At 44.8% G+C, this 16,996-nt stretch overlaps 1 non-coding gene across 1 annotated transcript; it reads right to left on the minus strand.

Annotated features, from left to right (window-relative positions):
- Positions 1 to 3,066: 3,066 nt before the first annotated feature.
- Trnaa-cgc lies at positions 3,067 to 3,139 on the minus strand. Its single transcript has one exon. It is a non-coding gene; the product is annotated as a tRNA-Ala (tRNA).
- Between the last annotated feature and the right edge of the window lie 13,857 nt (positions 3,140 to 16,996).

Raw genomic sequence — 16,996 nt, forward strand, 5'->3', positions numbered from 1 at the left:
ACTTAAGATGGACCATTGGTCTGGCTCCTGAGTGCATATCTTCGAACCAACGGTACGGTTTTGAGACCTACACGTAGAGATGGAGGCCGCTGGAGTCCATAGATTGAAGGCCGTGATGCAACAGCCGTCACGCTCCTTTCGAATTGTTACCTAATAACTGTACCGTGTCGCGGCTAATTCAGGTTCTCAAGCAGAAGAGGATGAATTAAACATCTGAACTGAAACCGTTGTAGAACGGAAACGCTATGTTTTCGGACATGGGTTCCTATTCAGTTCTAGAAGTTTGTAACGGGAATTTCCGAAGACCCTCTATGTCGGTGCTTGCATACACGTTGCAGCAACGCCCTTAAAACGAAACTTTTTGATCGCCCCTTATACTGTCTCTAACTTCTCGATGGCTACAGCTCACATAAGCGGTTTGGAGCCCATGTTTGCAACACGAACACTCTATATACAATTTAATTAAATTCACTGAAATGAATGGTGTCAATTGAGACGAAGTCAAGGAAAATAGGACTACATAGAATGGTACTCTGCAAACCGACCAAAAATAGTGTACCTTGCATTTAATGAACATGTTGTGACAAATGAAAATTTGTGCCAGAATGGGACACGAATCCAGATTAGGCATCTTTTTTTTTTCATTACGCTATATGTGAACGCCTCGATGTCGGGCGCTAACTATGAGTGTAATTGACGCTTTTTTTCCGTTTCTCCAGAACACTACAACCAGAGATTCTCTCAATGGGTAGGTGAGAATAGCGCCACTGGGGAATTGGATTTGATGGAGAACCGTGTTTTGCACACCTATAAGAATGTACACCAGTTGAAGCGAAATGAATGCTGATAATGTAATGAAATGCAATGACGTGAAATGATATCTGTGTGATTCTCTCGAGAAAAGGAAATGTTTGAGATAGAAAGGCAACTAAAGTAAAGCTTAAGTAAAAACAAATTAAGCCCTTCACTAGTTACCAATAAACATTTTTTGACAGAAGATGTGAAGATTGTGCTCAAAATTCATACTACACACTGACCAGTGTTCCCAGCGCTCATTATTACTACTGCATATTCATCTGTTACACAGAGGTGCAGCTCTTGTAACGGCTTCTATTAATGCAACACCACAATAACTGATATCTAAGTTTAACGTGCAGTTATCATCGGTTGCTTGGTGGCTAGCTTTATTTGCGACGAGTGGCAAAACGACACAAACACGAGCAGCACCTGACGCCCATCAATCACTTTCGCTGTCCCGCTAGGACCAGTGTATCCTTATTTTACTGCAGAAACCAAACACTACCCATACATCCTGTTGGCGAGTTTGACGTGTAATTGAAGTCCTGTCGAGGCGCCCCACGGTGAAAGAACTTGCTTTCAGCCGCTCGTCTCGTCGCGTGAATCTATATTTACCTACTCAATATGTGTCAGCGCACTCAGCACGCTTTCAGCGACCTGTCGTTTGCATCTGACATATTAGAGCACCTCTGGTAAACGCTGGTCGCATGTTTCTGTCGAGAAGACGCGGGTGCAACTCCGCGCAGACTGCAAGTCAAACAGCTGCCTGCCGTCGCACTATTAACGCTTCGTACATCTGTTAGTATACCGATCGGTCTTCATAAGATATTTACGAAAGTTCTTAGATCCACAACCACAGGTTAACATTGTCTCAAATCAACACTTGCCGATAAGGATTGGAAAATAACTAAGTGTGTTTTGCTCAGATGGCAAATTCAAAAAGCTATATTTCGACTGCAGGTGCAATGTATCGTTATTTGTTATTTTACTGTTTTACTTGAGGACTTAGCCGTTTTCCATTGGTACAAATAAAACCTGCTGAAGTTAGACAGCATTATTATTATTATTATTAGTAGTCGCATTATTAATCTATTATTATTAGTAGTAGTTTAATTCAAATTACTTTTCCAAGTACTGGGTGGTTATAATTAAAGTGCTGCTACTCAAAAAGGTCCAATGTGGGCTGTAGTTATCGTATGGCAGCGACACTTGGTAGCTGTTCTAATGCATTAACCAAAAACAAATTTACTTCGGAAAAAAGTAGTTAAAATTTGGGCCACCAGGTGCAGATGTGGACCTGTCAATGCAATACAGATGTATAGAATTGTTTCCATATGTAATAGTTTAGGAATGGGATGTGGGCAGAGAAGGGCAAAACAAGAATGGAAGACATATAATGCTGATTTTATTACTGACCACCACTTTCACAGTTTGTTCAGTATGAAACGTCAACGATATGCTGTACAGCGCCAGATTTGCACCTGGTGGTCAAAATTGAAGCTAATAGTTTTTCAGCATAAATCAGCTCGCAGCTTCATGTAAGTGAATGACTCCTGGAATGAATGAGTTCAAGCTGCGATGTGTTTTAGCCATGAGCAATACAGATTGGCAAAGTTACCATCTTTCACACGTATGTATCTGTTAAAGGATGAGATTTTCCTACTATTTTCAATGATTTCCTCTGGTTCATGTCACACTAACCAATATTGAAGTGAGACACTACCCATGCAGAAATCAACGGCAGGTAGAGGGCAGTGAGAGAGGACAAGTTACTCTCTCACCTACTTTTCCTATACAGAAAATTATTAAAGATTTTGTTGCAACCTTACACTCCTTGAGTGAGACTCTAGAAAGTTAAAGGCCTGAGCAGACGTTAATGGAGCCTGATAGGGCACTAAAAGCGTGAGGTATTGTTATGGTTCTTAACTCACAGAAATGGAATGTTGGAAGATGGTGGTGAGCCCATCCCTTAGTAAATCTTGTCTGACAGGCCTACAGCCATACAGAGCAGACAGAGCAGGTGTCCAGCAGAACAATGCCGATCTACATGCCATGGCGCCAGTGTAAGGCTGGGCTGGGGGCGATTCACTGAAGGGAGGAGGAGGATATTAGTGTTTAACGTCCCGTCGACAACGAGGTCATTAGAGACGGAGCGCAAGCTCGGGTGAGGGAAGGATGGGGAAGGAAATCGGCCGTGCCCTTTCAAAGGAACCATCCCGGCATTTGCCTGAAGTGATTTAGGGAAATCACGGAAAACCTAAATCAGGATGGCCGGAGACGGGATTGAACCGTCGTCCTCCCGAATGCGAGTCCAGTGCGCTAACCACTGCGCCACCTCGCTCGGTTCCACAGAAGGGATGTGTCTACAGAGTGGAGCCATAAACCAGGTGTTGTGTGCAGAGCCACGAGTAATAAAAATTTCCAATTTTTCATGTTCGCCGATACTGCAAAAAGGCCTGTAATCCCATCAGCTGCCTTGGTTGTATAAGAAGCTCTGGTGGCTGAGAAACGTTTGGAGATAGAATCTTTATTACATTTGTTGCGGCCACATGTAGTAAGTGTTGCTTCACGCACTGGAGAATGACAAAACAGAGGCAAGCCGGCGACCAAGGCGTTGCAAAGGAAGCACACACAGATAGCCCTGCTGACAGCAGCAGTCTACCAACAGGCTGACGCAAGGACGAACATAGACGGAATGCCGAGTGAAGCCTGGAGTGTGCTGAGTAAAGGGAAGTGAAGCCAGCACGCTAAGTTACGCTGCAATATACTGCGGGAGTAATAACAGAAAGCTACCACCGAGGGTAAAAAACGTCCTCCTGCTGGATATAAATAGTGGAGTGCAGGCAGCAACAAACAGAAGCCATTAGGAAGCAGTTGGGGTCTGAGGACGAACGTGGCCCGTGTCTGAATGTTCAATCTTCGTTGGTGACGATTGCGGAAGTCTGTTCCAGCTCGCAGGAGTCATCCACTCGCCACCAGATGTCAACTTCAGCTCTGGAGGTCGGCCCGCGTTCGGTCGGCACCATGGCTGACTAACTACAACGAGAACCTCCAGCAGGACCGGCCGCATCGCGGTCTTGGTCACAGGCGCCGCCGGGAACTGACGCCCGGGCTTCACGGCAACCCGGCCTCACGGCGCGTGGTCCGTCCTTGACAGGACTTCGTGGACGTCGCGACTGACGGCGTCGGCAGCTGACCTCACGGCGACGTGGCGCTGTGGGCATGCCCATACTGGGGCGCCAAGCAGCGACGAGTTCATCTCAACCACAGGGTATCCTGGCCTCCACGGAACACTGGTGGCCTGAGGCTCCAGAGTGCGACCAGCGGCGTGCGTTGCGCGCATTGTTGGAGAATCTACACAGCAGCAGCCAGGCGGAGGGATCCGTAGGGCTGGGCAGCGACGACGAGGGAGAAATTGTAGAGAAAGTTCAATAAATAATTGTAAAACTCCACGCCGTCTCAGTCTTTGGCGCAGCCACTGTGTCTGCTGCTAACAAGTGGTGCAGAAGACGTAACACACCTCATAACTATGACTGACATGCTCCAAGGCAGTGGCAATTTAGATAAAAGATCTTTGAGATTGTATCTGTTCATTTGTTGCTGCGGGAAGCTACATGACGTAGGAGAAAACCATCTTCCCCCTCTGCAAAAACGTAAAAAAGTCAGTAATTTCTGGTTTCTTCTTTTTCAGAGACGCAGGTTTCTTAATACTTGCGCTGGTTCGACGTGAGTTTGTGCTGTCGTGTAGGAGGGGATATTTATCGCCTCTAAAGCCCTGTAATTGGCTCAAGACGGGGTGAAGGTGGATGGGGTGAAGGTGGTGTCGTTCGTGCACTTTGCGAAAAACGGAATTTTTTTTATTGTGAGAGGTGCGAAGCACTCCGGTTCTGGACTTCGGTCTGGAAGCATCTTCAGGTCAAAGCTCTGGCATGTGTGGTTGGCGCTTGGGGCCTGTCCTGTGACTGATTCACTTGCAAGTAGTTGGATTGGAGCACCTGTGGTGAAGTTCGTACTGTACCAACAGACTGTCTTCAAACGTCTCAGTCTACTCGTTTGCCGAGGGCACACTTTTTCGTTTTTGGCTTACCAGTCTCGACGTTTGGTATTATTGAGCACTCTGTCAAGTAAGTGAGCCAAATTAGTCCTTGGTACGACCAGCGAACAGGTGTGTCTCACACTTATGCCTGCCGTGATATCAGGGCTGTGGTATAGAGCGAATTGCGATCCGTCCGCTTGATCGCTAGACCATGAGATTTTTGCATCTCTTTTTTCGTGGCCGCGATCGATTCACAGGTGCCGCTTCCACGTGTCGCCACCGCCGAGTACTTCTCATCAGCTGCAATTTACATCTTCGCACAAAGCAAACAGGGTAACGTACTGCTGCTCTGCCCTTATCAGGGCGTACAGATCTCAATCGCCACTTTCTCTCAGCTGCACCTATATTGAGAAACCACTGTAGATTATCAGTCAATGTCTGCTCTGTTCCAGATCAATTCAAATTGCGTCATCCACATTTATAGGGCCTGAGTACGTGACTGACTTCTGCCACCCAGGACTCTTGTCCCTTGTTCCCTTAACCCAACTGTTAGCTGTTTACAGTATTCAATCAATAATATCTGTTTAATACTACGGAAGTCTCACTTTCCAACATGTATCGTACATATGTAGCTGATTCAGAAAGCCCGCATCTCGTGGTCATGCGGTAGCGTTCTCGCTTCCCACCCCGGGTTCCCGGGTTCGATTCCCGGCGGGGTCAGGGATTTTTCTCTGCCTCGTGATGGCTGGGTGTTGTGTGTTGTCCTTAGGTTAGTTAGGTTTAAGTAGTTCTAAGTTCTAGGGGACTTATGACCACAGCAGTTGAGTCCCATAGTGCTCAGAGCCATTTTTTGAACCTGATTCAGAAAGGAAGTTAAATATGTCGTCCAGCGCTGAGACCATTTGCGCAAGATGAGTCTACATTGTCATAAGAGAGCAGATGTTGCCGGTTTCCTGTAACGTTGGGTGGGGTAGCCACGCGTTCTAAGGCACCTTGCCACAGTTCTTGCGACCCTCCCCATCGGAGGTTCGAGTCCTCCCTCGGGCATGGATGTGTGTGTTGTCCTTTGCGTAATTTAGTTTAAGTTAGATTAAGTAATGTGTAAGTCTAGCGACTGATGACATCAGCAGTTTCGTTCCGTAAGAACATACCACAAGTTCCCAGTTTTCTGTAACGACAGTTCATCTGCGTTATGAATAACTAGTAGATCACATTTGACAATTGATGGTTCAAATGGCTCTGAGCACTATGGGACTTAGCATCTGAGGTCATTAGTCCCGTAGAACTTAGAACTACTTAAACCTAACTAACCTAAGGACATCACACACATCCATGCCTGAGGCGAGATTCGAACCTGCGACCGTAGCGGTCACGCGGTTCCAGACTGAAGCGCCTAGAACCACTCGGCCACAGCGGATGGCCTTGGTAATTGAAATGACGGCCAACTAGAAACGTATTTCAAAGTTTAAGTACGCGGGACGCTTCGATTCTTGCAGGTAAAACGTCTGAACTGCAGTTTGACCACGAAATTCTGGCCGTATATGGACCAAATACTATGTCATGTCCAGCCATAGTGGAATGGTACGAACAATTTGATCAAGGACGCACAGACGTAATTGATGTTTATCGAGATGTCCACATCTTTCACCTCCCGATTTCCATCTTTTCGGCGAGCTGAAAGGACATCTGACTGATAGCGAATTTCTGAAGATAAGGAAGTTCACACAGTGGTTCTCGAATGGCTCCGAGACTAAGGAATGGAATTCTATCGCCGAAGAATTCAGTGACTGGAAGAACGTTCTGACTATTGTTTGTTGAAAAATTGACAAGAGTGTGTGCCACTTTGTAGTATAATGAAGTACTGAATAAAAGTTACTTGTCCTGCAGTATTAATGTTCAACTTACTTTTCGAAGCGTATGTGGCAAGAGGAGGATCATGTATCTTGTGTAGAGTAACAATTAAAACACATATCGACTGCAAGTTAAACTGTTGTTCTATCTTTCCTTCCACTCTCCTGTAAACATACAATTCATAAGAACAGTTATCCTGATTGTATGTATGAAGAAAAAGACCTGATCGTATGTGTATACCATTCTGTTGCCACATCCTCTAATGATAACCTCAAATCAGTATGAGTTCATAACCTATTCAGGTGACATGACATATAGTAATGAAGCTCTTTGAGATTGAAGAGATCTCTTATTTAATTGTTGCGGATAATCTGTTTCCAATGAAAGTTAGTAGATTGTGGTCATGTATTGAGAAAGTAGCACACACATGCGAGGTAGCACTGTCACAAGTCTTCCTTAAGATATTGCTCTTTGCAAGTCGCTGCAGGACAAGTTTCGCAAATAGTTAAACTTGTAGGACAAATAGTCACTAGGGTGCGGAAAGTAAGTCAAATTGACGCACGATAACGAAAGAAACCAGCTACGGATAACGAATGCTATCACAGAAAACAGGGGTTAGACAATGAAGCTTACCACGTTTCACAATGTACATTTGCAGCGCAGGTAGCTAGCGGTGCAGATGCCGAGGTAGCGCAGATGCAACGATTGTGTTTGCAGCGCGCTTTCTAACGCAAACAATGACGAAAAGATAGAGAGTGGCGAAACACAAGACTGTACATAAAATGAGGTAACGCAACACTTGCAACAAAATGGTGTTAACTTCCGCACGACGAATCTCGCGACGTAGATCCGTTCAGAAACTGCAAAGGAAATGGGCTGTAGAGAGCTCCACAGTGCTGTTTGTAACCTCGAACGCTCAGTAGCGCGTGTCCGAGGTGAACAAATAGTTTCCATAGCCAACGTAACAGGTGTCGGAGGCGGAATCGTATCCACAGCCTCTGAGTTGCGTTGCGGTACCTTCCTGTGACGCCCAGGTTAGTACTCCCGTTTGGCCGCGAATTGTCAGAACAGTGAATGGAAACGGTCTGCCTCTGCTACCGCTTAGCTTTAACTTGCTGTACTTCGTCATCTTGGCATTTTCTGTGTTAATCGAGCTGATAATGTCAAAATTCCCCTGCGTCGTTGTACCGATGGTCCTCTAACCCAAACGGTGATTTTCTAAAAATGCTGTTGTTGCTGAAGTAAGATACTATTACAGAATAGATCATCTGCTCAAAAAGTTTGGAGAACGATGTCAGCAGTGAAACAGGTCGGTAATTATTGACGTCTCTCTTATCACCTTTTTTAAAGAGGGTATTAACAAAGGATTATTTCAGTCCCCCTGGAAAAATGCCTTGAGTTAGTGACCCATTACATATATCAGACAAGACTGGGCTTATTTCATGGGAAGAAATTTTTAATACTCTATTGGAAACACCGTGGTTCATGGTGTGGGTTCCTGTAGTCATGCCCAAGTTCATGAACCACGGGCAACGTATGAGTGGCCAAGTAAGTGGTCTCGACAGTCGGGATACCAGTTACTTTGGAATAAGGCTGGGCATCTCGGACATATTCTGAGTCGTGGTCACCTTTGTGCTCATGCGGCAATGACTACCAAATCCATTGGCTCGCCCCTCAACCGTTAGGGGTAAAACTCAATGGGACTCGGGGCAAGTAAGGCTAGCAACCTGCTTCCCTGGTACTTTAAATATGATGCTGGCAACAATCAGAGAAAAATGCCTCGGACCTTTGGAGGTGATGGAGTCCCACCTCTAACTGACAAACCAGGGACTCCTAAGATACGACTTGGCAAACAAATGGTAATGAGATGGGGAGCTATTAATATCAATAGGGGCTACTCTGGGAAGAAGGTAGAGCTGGCAGATGCTGCAAGTAAGATGGGGCTGGACATTTTAGCTGTTAGTGACATTCGGGTAAGGGGTGAGAAAGAAGAGGAAGTGGGAAAATACAAGGTCTACCTGTCAGGAGTCAAAGCGGGAATAGCACAATGAGGTGTAGGGCCTTACATCAGGAAAGAAATGGAACCCAGCGTAGTTGCAATAAGGTATGTAAACGAATGACTGATGTGGATAGATTTGACAGTGTCTAGCAAGAAAATTAGGATTGTGTCAGTATATTCGCATTGTGAAGGGACAGATCAAGATAAGATGGATAGTTTTTATGAGGCACTCAGTGATGTAGTTGTTAGAGTAAAGGACAAGGACAGTGTTCTGCTCATGGGTGATTTTAACGCCAGGATCGGAAATCGAACAGAAGGCTATGAAAAGGTTATGGGTAAATTTGGAGAGGATATGGAGGCCAACAGGAACGGGAAACAACTCTTGGATTTCTGTGCCAGTGTGGGCTTAGTAATCACAAAATCCGTTTTTAAACATAAGAACATTCACCGGTATACTTGGGAAGGCAGGGGAACCAGATCTGTCATTGACTATATAATAACAGATCAGGAATTCAGGAAGGCTGTGAGAGACACGCTTATATTCAGCGGATTCTTTGATGACACTGATCACTATTTAATCTTCAGTGAAATTGGTATTGTGAGGCCGAAAGTGCAGGAGGTCAGGTCCATACGTAGGAGGATAAGAGTGGAGAAACTTCAGGATAAGGAAATCAGGCACAAGTACATAACAGTGATCTCTGAAAGGTACCAGTTAGTTGAATGTAGTCAATTACAGTCATTGAAAAAGGAATGGACAAGGTACAGGGACACAGAACTAGAAGTGGCTAGAGAATGTCTTGGAACAGTAGTGTGTAAAGGTAGGATGAAGCAAACAGCTTGGTGGAATGACACAGTTAAGGCAGCCTGTAAAAGGAAAAAGAAGGTGTATCAAAAATGGCTACATACTAGAAATCAGGTAGACAGAGAAAGTTGTGTTGAAGAAAGAAACAAAGCCAAACAGATAATTGCAGCATCCAAGAAGAAATCTTGGGAAGACTTTGGAAACAGGTTGGAGACTTTGGGTCAAGCTGCTGGAAAACCATTCTGGAGTGTAATTAGCAGTCTTCGAAAGGGAGGTTAGAAGGAAATGACAAGAATTTTGGACAGGTCAGGAAAACTGCTGGTGAATCCTGTGGATTCCTTGGGCAGATGGAGGGAATATTTTGAAGAGTTGCTCAATGTATGTGAAAATACGATCAGTAATGTTTCAGATTTCGAGGTACAATGGGATAGGAATGATGATGGAAATAGGGTCACATTTGAGGGAGTGGAGAAAATGGTCAATAGATTGCAGTACAATAAAGTAGCTGGGGTGGATGAAATTAAGTCGGAACTCATCAAATACAATGGAATGTCAGGTCACAAATGGCTACACAGGATAATTGAAATGGCCTGAGTGTCGGGACAGGTTCCATCAGACTGGACAAAAGCAGTAATCACACCAATCTTTAAACATGGAAACAGAAAAGATTGTAACAACTACAGAGGTATCTCTTTAATCAGCGTTGTGGGAAAAATCTTCTCAGGTATTGTTGAAAGGAAAGTGCGAGTATTAGTTGAGAATCAATTGGATGAAAATCAGTGTGGGTTTAGGCCTCTTAGAGGTTGTCAGGACCAGATCTTTAGCATACGGCAAATAATGGAGAAGTGTTATGAGTGGAACAGGGAATTGTATCTATGCTTTATAGGTCTAGAAAAGGCATATGACCGGGTTCCTAGGAGGAAGTTAATGTCTGCTCTACGAGATTATGGAATAGGAGGCAAACTTTTGCAAGCAATTAAAGGTCTTTACATGGATAGTCAGGCAGCAGTTAGAGTTTCAGGGGTAAGACAAGGCTGCAACCTGTCTCCACTGTTGTTCATATTATTTATGGATCATATGTTGAAACCAATTGACTGGCTGGGTGAGATTAAGATATGTGAACACACAATAAGCAGTCTGGCATATGCCGATGACTTAGTTGTGATGGCAGATTCGATTGAAAGTTTGCAAAGTAATATTTCAGAGCTAGATCACAAATGTAAGGACTATGGTATGAAGATTAGCATCTCCAAAACGAAAGTAATGTCAGTGGGAAAGAGATATAAATGGATTTAATGCCAAATAGGAGGAACAAAGTTAGAACAGGTGGACGGTTTCAAGTACTTAGGATGCATATTCTCACAGGATAGCAACATAGTGAAAGAACTGGAAGCGAGGTGTAGCAAAGCTAATGCAGTGAGCGCTCAGCTACGATCTACTCTCTTCTGCAAGAAGGAAGTCGGTACCAAGACTAAGTTACCTGTGCGAGGTTCAATCTTTCGACCAACTTTGTTGTATGGCAGCGAAAGCTGGGTGGATTCAGGTTACCTTATCAACAAGGTTGAGGTTACGGATAATGAAAGCAGCTAGGATGATTGCAGGTACTAGTAGATGGGAACAATGGCAGGAGGGTGTCCACAATGAGGAAATCAAAGAAAAACTGGGAATGAACTCTATAGATGCAGCAGTCAGGGCGAACAGGCTTAGATGGTGGGGTCATGTTACACGCATGGGAGAAGCAAGGTTACCCAAGAGACTCATGGGTTCACCAGTAGAGGGTAGGAGGAGTCGAGGCAGACAAAGGATAAGGTACCTGGATTCGGTTAAGAATGATTTTGAAGTAATAGGCTTAACATCAGAAGAGGCACCAATGTTAGCACTGAATAGGGGATCATGGAGGAATTTTATAAGGGGGACTATGCTCCAGACTGAACGCTGAAAGGCATAATCAGTCTCAAATGATGATGATGATGATGATGATTATTATTATTATTATTATTATTATTATGATTGGAAACACCATAAAAACTAGATGAGCTTTTGTTTTTGAGAGAATGTATAATTTTCTTAAATTCAGAAGGATATATTCATATACCTGAATTTTATGAAAGTTACATTTTCAGTTTACTGCTGTGATTCTGCTCTTGAACAGTTTGTTCGTATGCTTTCTACTACACTCCTGGAAATTGAAATAAGAACACCGTGAATTCATTGTCCCAGGAAGGGGAAACTTTATTGACACACTCCTGGGGTCAGATACATCACATGATCACACTGACAGAACCACAGGCACATAGACACAGGCAACAGAGCATGCACAATGTCGCCACTAGTACAGTGTATATCCACCTTTCGCAGCAATGCAGGCTGCTATTCTCCCATGGAGACGATCGTAGAGATGCTGTATGTAGTCCTGTGGAACGGCTTGCCATGCCATTTCCACCTGGCGCCTCAGTTGGACCAGCGTTCGTGCTGGACGTGCAGACCGCGTGAGACGACGCTTCATCCAGTCCCAAACATGCTCAATGGGGGACAGATCCGGAGATCTTGCTGGCCAGGGTAGTTGACTTACACCTTCTAGAGCACGTTGGGTGGCACGGGATACATGCGGACGTGCATTGTCCTGTTGGAACAGCAAGTTCCCTTGCCGGTCTAGGAATGGTAGTACGATGGGTTCGATGACGGTTTGGATGTACCGTGCACTATTCAGTGTCCCCTCGACGATCACCAGTGGTGTACGGCCAGTGTAGGAGATCGCTCCCCACACCATGATGCCGGGTGTTGGCCCTGTGTGCCTCGGTCGTATGCAGTCCTGATTGTGGCGCTCACATGCACAGCGCCAAACACGCATACGACCATCATTGGCACCAAGGCAGAAGCGACTCTCATCGCTGAAGACGACACGTCTCCATTCGTCCCTCCATTCACGCCTGTCGCGACACCACTGGAGGCGGGCTGTACGATGTTGGGGCGTGAGCGGAAGACGGCCTAACGGTGTGCGGGACCGTAGCCCAGCTTCATGGAGACGGTTGCGAATGGTCCTCGCCGATACCCCAGGAGCAACAGTGTCCCTAATTTGCTGGGAAGTGGCGGTGCGGTCCCCTACGGCACTGCGTAGGATCCTACGGTCTTGGCGTGCATCCGTGCGTCGCTGCGGTCCGGTCCCAGGTCGACGGGCACGTGCACCTTCCGCCGACCACTGGCGACAACATCGATGTACTGTGGAGACCTCACGCCCCACGTGTTGAGCAATTCGGCGGTACGTCCACCCGGCCTCCCGCATGCCCACTATACGCCCTAGCTCAAAGTCCGTCAACTGCACATACGGTTCACGTCCACGCTGTCGCGGCATGCTACCAGTGTTAAAGACTGCGATGGAGCTCCGTATGCCACGGCAAACTGGCTGACACTGACGGCGGCGGTGCACAAATGCTGCGCAGCTAGCGCCATTCGACGGCCAACACCGCGGTTCCTGGTGTGTCCGCTGTGCCGTGCGTGTGATCATTGCTTGTACAGCCCTCTCGCAGTGTCCGGAGCAAGTATAGTGGGTCTGACACACCGGTGTCAATGTGTTCTTTTTTCCATTTCCAGGAGTGTATATTTAAAAGTGATTATGAAATGCATTTGCTACCCGTGTCTCATCATTTATAGCCGTTCCATTCAGTTCAACAGTGTTGTTGTGTTGTTCTGTGTCTGGTCGCAGTATCTCTCACTTCACTACATTCCATACTGCCTTAAGTCTGTTGTCAGAAGTACTGATTTCTGACATTATATGCATGTTCCTTGATTTTTTAATAACCTTTCTTAGTAGTTTTGAGTATCTTTTTATAGTATGCCACTACTGCAGGATCCCTACCTGTTCTTGCCAAACGATACATTTACCCCTCTTTCTTTTACAAGATGCTTTAATCCCTCAGCGATCCATGGTTTACTGAGTACATGTTTTTGTCTCCGGGCTAACTGCGTCACTCGAAAAGCCATACCATAGCTTCCGGAACAAACACCACTCCGCAGCCAGTACTGGCCAGCCTGTAACGTTGGGGTCAGAAGTGACTGCCCCGTTGCAGTAAACATAAAACGAGCGAGCCAAACAACATCAAAGAGGCAAGCACGTACAGGTGGGCAAATTATCAAGATGTAAGGGTAAACTATTTACGTAGAAGAACATCGCTTTAAAAATCTAACAGCCGAAGTACTGTAAGTAATGCGTATTTCTCGGAACGCTGACGAAGTTTTTATTGATGAGATAAAACTATTACTGTTCTTAGTAAATACATGTGATCAGTAATATAACGTTAGGTATTTATAGAACATCTACGAATACAATGCCCAGAAAAGCGAAAACTCAAAAATTTAACAAAGTAGGCTTATTTTCCTGCATGTCGATCGCGGTCGATGAAAATGGAACCCTTATATAGGATCACTTCATTGTCTGCCTGTTTGTTTGTCTGTCCGACTGTAAAGACCCCGTTTTCTAGGGAGCGAGTAGGGATATCAAGTTGACATTTATATGGCATATTAAGGTCTACGGTCCCTTAGCGGCGCGAAAAACTTAAGCTTCTAAGTGTAGTCAAAAGATATGGTCATTTATGTCACATATTTCGATACTCTCGCACTCACTCATCAAAACCCACAAGGTGCTTCCCGTTGACCTAGCATCAAGAAGCTTGACGACAAGTAAGGTTTCACAGTAGAAGTGAAGCAAAAAAATCAGAAAATTGTTAATTTGTGATTATTTCACATAACATTTCTTTTTGACATAGTCGCCTATATGAACAGCGATCCAATACTGTCAAATGTTTTTTTATTCCAGTCGTTGATCACAATTTCAATTCTTTTGACGATGACCGGTTTCAGTCCGTAATGACCATCCTCAGATCTTTTTTACACCATGTCCTAAAGATGCCATTGCGACCTTATCACTTTAGGACATGGTATAAAAAAGATCTGATGATGATCATTATGGACTGAAACCGGTCATCGGCAAAAGAATTGATATTGTGATCAAGGACTGGAATAAAAACATTTAATTTTGCCTTTCGTTGTCCGTCTGTTAAGACTCCTTTTTCTGAGGAACGGTTAGAGGTACCCGGTTGAAATTATCTCAGACACCAAGGTCTACAGTACCTTGTCGGAGTAAATAATTTAAGCTTCTGAGTCAATGGAGACAAAAGATACTGCCAGATATGTCACATTTTTCGACACTCGCAAACTCACTCATCAAACTCTCTGGATGAACGGTCCACATCGATGTCGGGTCTCGTAGTCTGCAATACCAGGAGTCGCTGGGTCGAGTCTTATGTGGACCATGGATTCATTCTTCGCTTTAGACTAGCTCTGATCTCTCACTAGGAACACCTTGTTCGCATTCCACGGTGAACTATAAGTCCACTTTTGCCGGCTAGATAGGTGGGGTGATTACTGGCGCGCAAGTCGCTGAACTGGTGGACTATAGGTACTTTTGCACCAGGCCATTGAAATTATTATTCTCTGTATACATAAAATGGTTCAAATGGTTCTGAGCACTACGGGACTACATCTGAGATCATCAGTCCCCTAGAACTTAGAACTACTTAAACCTAACTAACCTAAGGGCATCACACATATCCATGCCAGAGGAAGGATTCGAACGTTCGACCGTAGCGGTCGCGCGGTTGCAGACTGAAGCGCCTAGAACCGCTCGGCCACATCGGTCGGCTCTATATACATAAGTAAGCTTGTTTGGAATCTTCAGAGAGCGAGTCCTATTCGCACTTGCGCGGTTTTTTTTATTCTTATTTCACGATCATCTCTCGTTACATGGTCACTAGACAGTAAACTCATAATTCCGATAAAACTTTAACTACAAGAAATGTTATTAAGGTAGTTGACATCGCCCAAAACCGATCATGAAATAATAGAGAAACGGCTACTGTCAGACAGGAAAATAAGTCTGATTGTATAAATATGGATCGGGCATAACTCTTTGTGACAGTTCAGCTTTGTCAAGAACTTGGTGGAACAGTATCTTATGTCCTACTACTCGTGCTCAGCTTACTGCAGATCATCGTGGAGTTTGCTACAGCTGTTATTCTTGTAGTAGGGGCAGTTGACAGTACATCAGTGATGAGGCGCGCTAAGGACGTCCGCAGCGGAAGCCGTAAAGTGTGCGGCTGCGAAACGAGGCCCACCGGGGCGTGCTCGCAACTTGAGTCGTTACACGAGTGGCCGCCCCAGCCACTTGCCGCCGCCTCCACCACTGCCCTGAGACGCGGAGCCTCCCGTTGCGCCGTTGCTGCTGCTTGTTTCGCGCTCCGACTCCCACCGACGCCTCTGAACGGTCCCCTCTCGTTCTCTTGTTGCCGCCAGTGGCGCCCAGCCAGTTAGAATGTCTGCTCCACGACATAAATTTGCAGCCCTTCCTGTTAGGCTGCTGCCAGGAACAGAGAAGAGTGGCTGGGTGCAGTGTTTAACACACTTGTATCGCACTCTAGAGTAGTTTAAACTGGCGCCTGGTCATCCAGATTTAAGCTGTCCGTGGTTTTCCTAGTTCATTTATCACTTTATTTAGTGGCGGGACTTAGGATTCGCGGAAGATTCTGTGTGGGACAATGGAACTCAACAGTCCGTTAATTCCATACAGATTGTGCTTCGTACGCTGAATGTCAGTACAGGCTGTACGCTACTCCGAAGCTTATACATCAGCCTGAAATGTGAACAGCTATACTGAAAATGCCTGTTGGTCTGTGAAGCAACGCTGCAAGGTTACGTGAATAACAGCAAGGTTTACATTTGAAATAAGGTGAGTGATAATTTCTATGTAGTTAAATTTATACGTACTAATAATAATTTGGATAAAACATCAGTCAGTACCCTTGTAATATTCATTATATCGTAAAATATGATTGGGACTTAGCAGTCCCGCCATGTCCGAGGGAGTAACTTTACAAGTTGAGGTTACATTGAGTTTTGGTTGCTTTGCTTTGATGTTTATACCTTTTTCTGTTTTCTGGATCTTTTGTAAATAAAAACACACTCTTAGTGAGGACAACATGACAATTTCATTTTATATAGTAAAAATAGAGACGATGATAACTTCTAAAACATGTGTACACTTAGTAAGATTTTGTTTTGTTTAGACTATGGCTACCTATTACAGGTCTTACAGACGAAGAAATTCGGACTAATAAGAAAATTTTCCAGATGATCTTGATACACAACCTGAGTGTAGTCATGACAATAAAGAAGTGATGCGTGGTACTCCGCGAAATAATAATCCAAAAACTCTTCAGGCGTGTTCTAGTGCTTAACAAAATATTAAAGAAATTGAAGTAAGTGCTAATTACGAAGAGGCAGACAATGAAGAAAATGCTCAAACTGTATCTCTTCAAGTATGTGTTAGTATTTCACAGAATACAGATGGACAATCCTGCAGCTCACTTTCTTTCAAATTATAATGGAAATGTAGTATGCAGTGCATTCAGAACCGAGAACGTTGGAACAAAGACGGAAGTGGGGCGCTAACCGTTGT

Source organism: Schistocerca americana, chromosome 1 (assembly GCF_021461395.2).
Source record: "Schistocerca americana isolate TAMUIC-IGC-003095 chromosome 1, iqSchAmer2.1, whole genome shotgun sequence".
Lineage (NCBI taxonomy): Eukaryota > Metazoa > Arthropoda > Insecta > Orthoptera > Acrididae > Schistocerca > Schistocerca americana.